We start from the raw sequence: 9,773 nt of genomic DNA on the forward strand, positions 1-9,773 counted from the left end.
TGGTCTGCTCTTCTTTTTCTAGGGCTTTGAGCTGTAGTTATAAGTCGTTTATTTGTTGATTTCTACTTCCTTTTTTGAATGCGTCCCATGAAATAAATCTTCCTCTAAGTACTGCTTTCATAGTGTCCCAGAGATTTTGATATGATGTGTCTTTGTTCTCGTTTACTTCTAAGAATTTTTTTATTTCCCTCCTGATGTCTTCTGTTATCCATTCATCATATAATGGTGTATTATTTAATCTCCAGGTATTGGAGAAATTTCTGTTTTTTTATTCTGTCATTTATTTCTAATTTCAATCCATTATGATCTGATAGAATACAAGGTAGTATCTCTATCTTCTTGTATTTGCTAACAGTAACTTTGTGGCATAGAATATGGTCTATTTTAGAGAAGGATCCATGTGCTGCTAAGAAGAAAGTGTATTCGTTCTTTGTTGGATGGTATACTCTATATATGTTGGTTAAGTTTAAACTGTTGATTGTGTTATTGAGATCTATGGTTTCTTTATTCAATTTTTGTTTGGAAGATCTGTCAGTGGTGAGAGAGGTGTGTTAAAATTGCTAGTATTATTGTGTTGTGGTCTATTTGATTTCTGGAATTGAGAAGGATTTGTTTGATGTACATGGATGAGCCAATGTTCGGGGCATAGATATTTATGATTGTTATGTCTTGCTGATTTATGCTTCCCTTAAGCATCATGTAATGTCCTTCTTTATCCCTTCTGACTAGTTTTGGCTTGAAGTCCACATTATCTGAAATGAGGATGGATACTCCAGATATTTTGCTGTATCCGTGTGCATGGTATGTTTTTTTCCCATCCTTTCACCTTTAGTCTATGGGTATCTCTTTCTATGAGATGAGTCTCTTGCAGGTAGCATATTGTTGGATTTTTCTTTTTAATGCAATCTGCCAGTCTATGTCTTTTGATGGATGAATTCAGGCCATTAACATTCAGGGTTATTATTGTGATATGATATGTATTCCCAGTCATTTGACTCATTTTTGTTTTTTGACATGATTTGGTTTCTCCTTTATTTGGCTATTCCTTTAGGCTAGTTCAATGATTTGCATTGTTGTTTTTCATCTCTTCCTCATGGAATATTTTGCTGAGAATGTTCTGTAATGCCGGCTTTCTCTTTGTAAATTCCTTTAGCTTTTCTTTATCATGGAAGGATCTTATTTCATCGTCAAATCTGAAAGTAAGTTTTGCTGGGTATAAGATTCTTGGTTGGCATCCGTTTTCTTTCAGGGCTTGGTAAATGTTGTTCCAGGTCCTTCTAGCTTTTGGGGTCTGGGTTGAAAAATCTGCTGATATTCTTATTGATTTCCCCCTGAATGTAATTTGATTCTTTTCTCTCGTGGCCTTTAAAATTCTGTCTTTATTTTGTATGTTAGGTATTTTCATAATAATGTGCCTTGGTGTGGGCCTGTTGTAATTTTGTATATTTGGAGTCCTATAAGCCTCTTGTACTTGGTTTTCCATTTCGTTCTTCGGATTTGGGGAATTTTCTGATATTATTCATTGAATAGATTGTTCATTCCTTTGGTTTGTTTCTCTAAGCCTTCCTCAATCCCAATAATTCTTAAATTTGGTCTTTTCATGATATCCCATAATTCTTGTAGATTCTGTTCATGATTTCTTACCATCTTCTCTGTTTGGTCAACTTTGTGTTCAAGATTAAATATTTTTCTTCAATGTCTGAGGTTCTGTCTTCCAGGTGTTCTATCCTATTGGTTATGCTTTCTATGGAGTTTTTAAATTGCTTTATTGTTTCCTTCATTTCAAGGATTTCTGTTTGTTTTTTTTTCAGTCTCTCTAACTCTTTATTGAAATGATCTCTTGCTTCCCGTATTTGCTCTTTTAACTGTTGATTGGTGCTTTCATTTAATGCCTGCATTTGCTCTTTCATCTCCTTCAATGCCTGCATTTGCTCTTTCATCTCCTCATTTGCTTCCCTGATCGTTTTAATTACGTACATTCTGAACTCCCTTTCTGACATTTCTTCTGCTGTGCTGTCATTGGGTTTTATTGATATAGTATCTAGGTTTGTTTGGGACATTTTCTTCCCTTGTTTTCTCGTTTTGGTCAGATGTCAGTGGGACCCTGAGATATTGCAGTTTTCCTCTATTGGCTTATAGTGTCCCTGTAGATTTCCAGTATATCACCTCCCAGCCTTCAGTATCCTGAAGTCTTGGAGGAACTTGATAATGCAGTGCTTCCAAAGAAAGCTGTTCCTAGCTTGCTACTGGTTCCAGGGCTTGGAGCTGGCTCTGTGCAGAAAGGCTCTCACTGGGGGGCCTGCACGGCGCAGCTGGCCGTGTGGGAGGAGCCCACCACCGAAGTGTGCAAGGCTACCTGGGGAAGACTCTAGCTGCCCTGCCCTGTTCTGATAAGCCACCCCTATCCGTGCCTGCCGCCCAGGCCGAGCTTCACCCGGTGTGGGAGACTCACCCTGTGGCTCTATTTTAGTTCGAGTCTCTCAATGCCTCCCCTTCTTGAGTCCTGGGTTCTGGAGTGACTGGAGATGCAGTCACCCTCTAGTCCGCCATCTCGGATCACCCCATGGAAAGAGCCTGCGGCTGGAGGGGGCAGGGCCGCCTGGAGAAGTCTTTGGCTGCCCTGCCCTGATCCCAGAGGCTGCTTATGGGTCGAAGCTCTCCATTGGCTCGGGGACTTGTGGCTGGCTCTGTGTAGAAAGGCTGTCACTGGGCGGTCTGCTCTGAGAAGCTAACCTTGAAAGGCGCCTCCCACCAGAGGGGGCCGGGCTGCTTGGGGAAGTCCATGACTGCCCTGTCCTGGTCCCTGAAGCTGCTTACAGGGTGGAGCATGCCACGCTGGCTCCGTGACTTGGAGCTGGTTCTGATCAGAAAGGCTCTCACTGGGGGGGCCTGCTCCAAGAAGCTGGAGAAGCTGGTTGTGTGGGAGGGTCCCACTGCCGGAGTGTGCAGTGCTGCCTGGGGAAGACTCTAGCTGCCTTGCCCTGCTCCGATAAGCCACCTCTATCCGGGCCTGCCACCCAGGCAGAGCTTTACCCGGTGGGGGAGACTCACCCGTGACTTTATTTTAATCTGAGTCTCTCAATGCCTTCCCTTCTTGAATCCTGGGTTCTGGAGCGACTGGAGATGCAGTCACCCTCTAGTCTGCCATCTTGGATTGCCCCCTACTCTGCACTTTAAAGTGAAAATTGGACTAATCTTTTGAAAAGCGGTTGGTAGTGTTCACTCAGAAACCCAAAGGTTCACAATTGTCACCTAGTAAATTCATTTGGGGGCAATTTTTTATAAGGATATTATTTCAAATGAAGTAAAGATTAATTCACAAATACTGATAGCAAATAATTAGAAACAGCATCAATGTCCAAGAACATAGAAATTATAAAATAAATTATGCTATGTCTTGACATTATAGAGCTATCAAAAGTAGTCAAGACAATTTTTAATAGCATGGCAGATATAAAGGTAAATGGGAAAAATAATTTCACAACTGAATAGAATGCAATCTGAATGCTCCATGGGCAATTCTGTGCTGGGGACACCTTTGCCACCTGCCCACTCCCTCACCAACAGGTCTCATGTCCCTGCTGTTTCAGGACACCTGCTAGACTGAACAGAAAGGAACTTTCAGATCAGTGAGGAGCTGAGCCACTGAAAGTCTAGCAGCTTGTAAGAAGGTGCCATCACATGGCTCTTGGACAGTGTGGACTGTTAGCCCCTTCTATTTTTCTCCCAGATCCAATTCACAGTATTTCTGTAATTTTCTAAATGGCACCCTGATAATTTAAAAGCATCTTTGTGAACTCCCAGAGGGTCTTAACATGTTTTTCAATTATTTTTCTTTTATTTTCAAAATGAAATAACAGACACTAAGAGGAAAACATCATGAGTAAAGATATATTTTCCAATCCTGTCTAAAATCTTGAATGAGTGTCTTGATAGTGTTTTGCACTGGCTTCCACATCTATAAAACAAGAACAAAATGACCTTTCCACCTATGTCATTGTGATTCTTTATATATGAAGTATTATCATTAGTGTTAAAGAAATCTATCATGAAATTTATCATTAAATAATCATTTATTTATTACAGAAATCACAAATTTTCAAAATTTGAATAGAATCCAGTGATCAATGAGTCCTGTTTCATCATTGTTGAAGCCAGCACACTGACTCCTAAAGGGATTATAATGTGAAAGTAATAAAATACTGATATTAGTACAGAGAAATTGAAACTGTCAACTAATAAAAAAAGTTATTAATGAAGCAAGATCCATTTCTTGAAAAATACTGTCAATGTGAAATACATGCTGATGAGATTCCAGTTTGTTTCTATAAAGATTGCTGATCTTTGATAAAATGTTTATAACAATAATCATGAGCACTATCTTATTCACACAAATCCAGACATCTACCTGGGTGAACTGTGCTATAAACTGTGGCTTCACTTGGAAGCTCATCTACATAGGTATGGCTCAGTTTTAACCAAATTGACCAAGAACTTACTCCTTGCAGTCCTCATGAAGGTTATACAGTGACAGGACACAGTGACTGCATCCCCTTAATGATAGCACATAGTGACTGTATCCCCTCATGAGAGGGGACAGTAAATGCATCCCCTTAGTGATAGGGGGTGGACTTTATTCAGAAGAGGAGTATAATGACATTTGCGCTTGAGATTCACCACTACTTGGTGTGGAAGTCTACTAATTCAAGAGGCACTAGAGTGGAAGCAGAAAAGTCAAAGGTTATTGCAATATTCCATTGGAAAATGACAAGGACTTGAACCAGGGCTGCAACTGTAGGAGGGATGGAGATGAAGAGGCAGAACAAAATAGAGAACTGCCTGGAAGATAAAAATATCAAGATGTGGTGAGGGATTGGATCTGGGCAGTGGAGAATGAGGAAGAATTAGACTATGGACAATGCACACATCATCCTGGATGAATCATGGAGGTAACAGCAAAGATTGGGATTGTGGCATAGAAGGAAACAGAGATGGGGGACAATAGAGTAGTTCTGCATTCAGAAAGTTAAACTTGAAGTACCTGTGAGACATTCAAGTAACCTTACTGTGTGTGGAAAAATTCAGCTATTCACGAACAATTCTTATCAAGACATGTTCTTCATGCCATCATTATTTCTACTTTGCTATGTTGGAATCTGAGCTTGTGTTGTTGTTCTTATTCATAGGCTTAATCTTCAGCTTCTATGCTCCAGAGATGGAAAAGAAGAAAGTCCTGCAGAATCACTCCTGACCTCCAGTCTTGCTCTCCAGTCTGCACCAGTTGCCTGTCCTAGCAAAATCATGTCCAGATGGCATGCAATAATTTGATAGAATCAAGAATTCTGGGCCTCTCCTATCCTTTGAGATGTAGAAAAGCATATTCTTTCTATTTATAAGACATTCCTAGGAGAGCAAAATTTAGGAGGGGCTTTTGTGAGCAGTGAACCTGGCAACCCAGGCCGTTGGCTCCCTGAGGACATGTCCTTCCCTGGAATTTAAAGTTTCCAGGGGTGACAGTTTTTATTCATGGAAACTTTCCTACTTTCTTAATGTTCTTATATTACTTAGTGTTTGTATTTATTGTTTTCTACTATATTAATGCAGGGAAAATTTGCAAGTTTATTATTGAATATTAGGTAGAAATCATACCATGCCAAGTTGTACAGATAGGTATTTTATTCATATTTTAATGTGTTACTTTTAATAAATAATTACTGTAAATCAACACACTAAAAAACATGTGACTGTGAAAATGGTAATGATATTGTCCTCCCATAATTATGAATATTTTTGGATTGATTTCTTTAATAGGAGAACTCATTAGAATTTCAGAAAGGCATCTATAATAACCTGAGGAAAGGACAGTGAATTCATGTGTCAGACCCTGTTCGGGAGACCAGCAGTTTTCCATTTCTTTGATCTTTCTAATTGAATTCACACTATGGGACAAGGATGTAAGGGCATTTATGACACTCTGTCCTGCATTCATTAAGAAATAACAGGATCAAGATATTTTTCATTTATCTATTTAGTTGATAACATTTGTGTATTTTTTATTTCTTTTACAAATGTAATGATTTATTCTGCAATCATTGCTAAAACTCTGCTTTGTAGAAAGCCACCACATAAATACATAATTGGGATATTATTTTTCAGTGTATCACTTTCCTAAAAATCCCGTATGACTTTAACTGCCTCCCCATCAGGAGCAAACCCTTCTGTTGAAAGCTGACTGATCGACCTTGACCATTTCCTGGACACATCAGATCAAAATGTCAAGTTGGATGAGGTTCGGTGGAAAGCTTTGGCACTAACAAGCTGCAGTTGTCAGCTCTTTAACTTCCATGATTTCTTAAGCTGATGTCAATGCTAAATTATCTAATGATCTGAGAGTAAGATGGAATGCCATGTATAAAACTGCCTTTAAAATTTTCCTTTGTTGCAATGTATTTTAAAACTTTGTACTTTAGGGGTTGTATAATCATCTTGATTTTAGCTTCCTGATGTTTGGACTATTTCCAATCAAGGACACCAGGCAAGCACATCTATATTTCTGGTGAATGTCACTTTGTTTCTGTGAGAAGGATGGAAACTAGAAAATAAGAGGAGAAGGAAAAGAGGAAAGATCTCCACTGCATGTGCTTTTACTTTGGGCTGCCTATGCATGTTTAATTCTAATTTAGGTGTCTCTAAAGGAGTGAAACATTTAGAGACTTCACAATCAGGGAGTGTTTGTCTTCATATGGAAAATAGCCCAATGTCCATAGACCGCTCCAGTGAGCTCCCCAGCAAAAGCCTGTCACACAGAATGTCTTACAAAGAAGCATTCTCTTTCACAGTTTAAAGTACCACAAGTGAGATGACTTGTAGAAAAAACATTTTCTCTAACTTTCATGACCATTGTTAGAAAATGTTTACCAGAATCAGGAAGAGGGAAAGCTTTTTAATGGTCGTGAAAGAATTAAATTCATCCCAGTTCAAGAACTGTACACAATGAAAATACTTGATATTAACTAAAGCAGTAAGTCTTGAAAAAAAAAAGGTCAAAGTGACAGAGGATTGAAGAATTTAGGGAGATATGAATGGAATTTTGTAACACCATTCTCAAAGATAATCTCAAATTTTGACAATTTTATAAACCCACTTAAACTTCTATTGAGATAGGATATTTTGTTTGCTGGTCAAATTGTCATTAGACTTTTTTTCAAATTAGATGATCTCCTTTTAATGCCTGACTTATTGTGAGCTTTTTAATCCCATATACAGTTCAAATGTCACTGCAGCAAAGAAAAATATGTATTTAGATCAAAGGCAAGACTTTCTATGTGGTTGTTCTGCATGACAATGTGAATATAATTTAAGTCTACCAATAGTCTGAACATAAACAAGAGCTAATTAACTGGCAGTGTTGTCATCTGAGAATAAGTGGATGTTGGCTGACACACAAGCTATGATCAGCCAGCAGAGAAAGACTTCTAAATTCCCCTTGCTGAGCTGAAATATTCCATTACATATGGCTGACAAATCTGTTCTATTTCTTGTCTATGTGCCACATTTAAGTTTACAAGGACCAACTTAGGACATAGTTGAAACTTTGATACTTCAACAACAAGCACACTAACTTTGTCTGATTTTTCTCAATTGAGATTATTTATTGTCATCAAGTTTTGATGAGGCTTTGGGCCAGTGATGTAGCTCAGTGGTAGAGCATATGCCTAGCATGTGCAATCCTGGGTTTAATCCCCAGTACCAAAAAGAAAAAAGAAAAAAAAAGAAAAGAAACTAACTAAAAACAACAATGAAAAATATCTTTCTGGTCTCTAAAATGAAAACAAAGTTTATTTTAAAAGTTGTATTTTGAGTAACTATACCATCAGTTTTCTATGGCACCAGGTTCTAGTATCTACTGATTTGACCAATCTCATATAAAAAATAATTGGAAAAAGAAAATTGTGTCTGTACTGAATATGTACAGATTCTTTTGTCACTATTTACTAAATATATGGTATAATAACTATATAACATTTACATTGTATTAGAAATCATAAGTAATCTGGAGTTGACTTAAAGTATGTGGGAGGACATGTGTAGGTTGTATGCAAAAACTATATAATTTTATTAAAGACCTGAGCTCCATAGATGTTGGTACCTATGCAGGATCCTGAAACTAATTCCCCACGGGTGTGGAGGGACTACTGTTGTCTCAAGATTATGAAACTGTTTATTAGTACTTGTCACCATAACAAATACCTGAGATAAATCAACTTATACAGACAAAAGGCTATTTTGGGTAATAGTTTTGAAGGTTCCAGCCTATGGTCAACTGGTACCATTGCTTTTGGGCCTGTGGCAAGGCAGCACATCATGGTGGAGCAAAATCACTCCCTTCATGGCTAGGAAGCTAGAGAAAGACGAGAGCCTGGAATCCCACAAACCTCTTCAAAGTCCACCCCAAGGGATCCCAAGACCTCCCAGTGGGCCCTTCACTTCAAGTTATCATTTCCAGACCAAACTTCTAACACATGAATCTTTGGGGGATACTCTGGATCCAAATCATAGCAGTGTTGATATTAAAGATCTCCATAATTGTGATTAATCGAGCCCATATCAGTTGCTTTGAACTGAGAATTTGGTATGGATTCTCCACTGAACTTTTCTTTAAAACTCCCCAGAATGCCAACAGAACATTTTATATTCCACTAAATCAGTATACTTTGTCCTTGCTTTCAGAAGATGTGTCCTGTAGGCTTGCATATGCCTGTTCTCTGCTCTATGATACTTTTTAAAGGAAAAACTGTTTTGATAAATAATGAAAAAGCATTCATCCCTTCATCAATATTAGATTCCTTAACTTGAAGTCAGAAATTCTACCAAAGTCAAGATGTTTTGTTGGTGTTCCAGGGATGTTTTAATAATTTGGAGGTTGCTAAGGACTTCTTTGACATTTAGAAATAAATACAAATATAAGACTATTTTGAATGTTGTAAATCATACTGTCTTAAAAAAAAAAAAGGAGGAAAGTTTCTACCAAAGTAACAAAGAGAAATGTCTCTAGTTCACTAACACCAATCCAGCATTCCCTATGTACCAAGTACTGTGCTAAAAACTTCACCATTACAAGTTCTGTTCATCGTAATAATAGCAAGAAATAATTTCTAATATTATATAAGCAGCATCTCCACTTAAAAATGTGAAAATTGACTCAGAACCTTAATTAAGTAAACAGTTTCCCAATACCTGGTCTTCATCACTATATTAATTAGTCTTTCTAGCTGCAGTTCGCTTATACACAGGAAGGAGTGAAAGCATAAAGCTCCTGGTCACAATTAAATACAGGGAACAGAATTATCATAACCCTAATAACAAATAAAAAATCTGAACAACTATTTCTGACAGTGGACAACAGGCAGGGCTAAGCTAAGATTCATGAGCATAGAGAAACAAAAAAAAGATGGGCCTTTCAAATCCCTGACTTTGGCATAGTCCAAACCAGCTGCATTGAGGATGGTTCCTAAGAAGAACCTAATAGTCACTCTGAGCCGTGGTTGGAATAAGTGGGCTCAAGGGCCTGGAATTTGGGGAGCCCAGAGAAAGGCTTCCAAAAAAAATCTGCATATAGGAAACTATATCTGTTAATAATGGGAGAGTAAGCTATGACTACACTATGGTAAAACTTCATGAGGCCAGACAAATAACTAGGAAAGAATGATTGGTGAATTTCTAGACCTCTTACAGAGCAAAAATATTCAAGATTTGAAATTGAAAATCTTTAT

At 38.0% G+C, this 9,773-nt stretch overlaps 1 protein-coding gene across 1 annotated transcript in view; it reads left to right on the forward strand.

Moving 5' to 3' along the window:
- The window catches only part of Emcn (endomucin), a 135,609-nt gene extending 126,557 nt beyond the window's left edge, over positions 1–9,052 (forward strand). Inside the window, exon 12 of the mRNA XM_047566576.1 lies at positions 5,187–9,052. The gene's annotated coding sequence lies outside the window, so the exon portion shown is untranslated. The remainder of the gene's footprint in view (positions 1–5,186) is intronic.
- Positions 9,053–9,773: the final 721 nt, after the last annotated feature.

The sequence above is a fragment of the Sciurus carolinensis genome, chromosome 10, assembly GCF_902686445.1.
Source record: "Sciurus carolinensis chromosome 10, mSciCar1.2, whole genome shotgun sequence".
Taxonomy (NCBI): domain Eukaryota; kingdom Metazoa; phylum Chordata; class Mammalia; order Rodentia; family Sciuridae; genus Sciurus; species Sciurus carolinensis.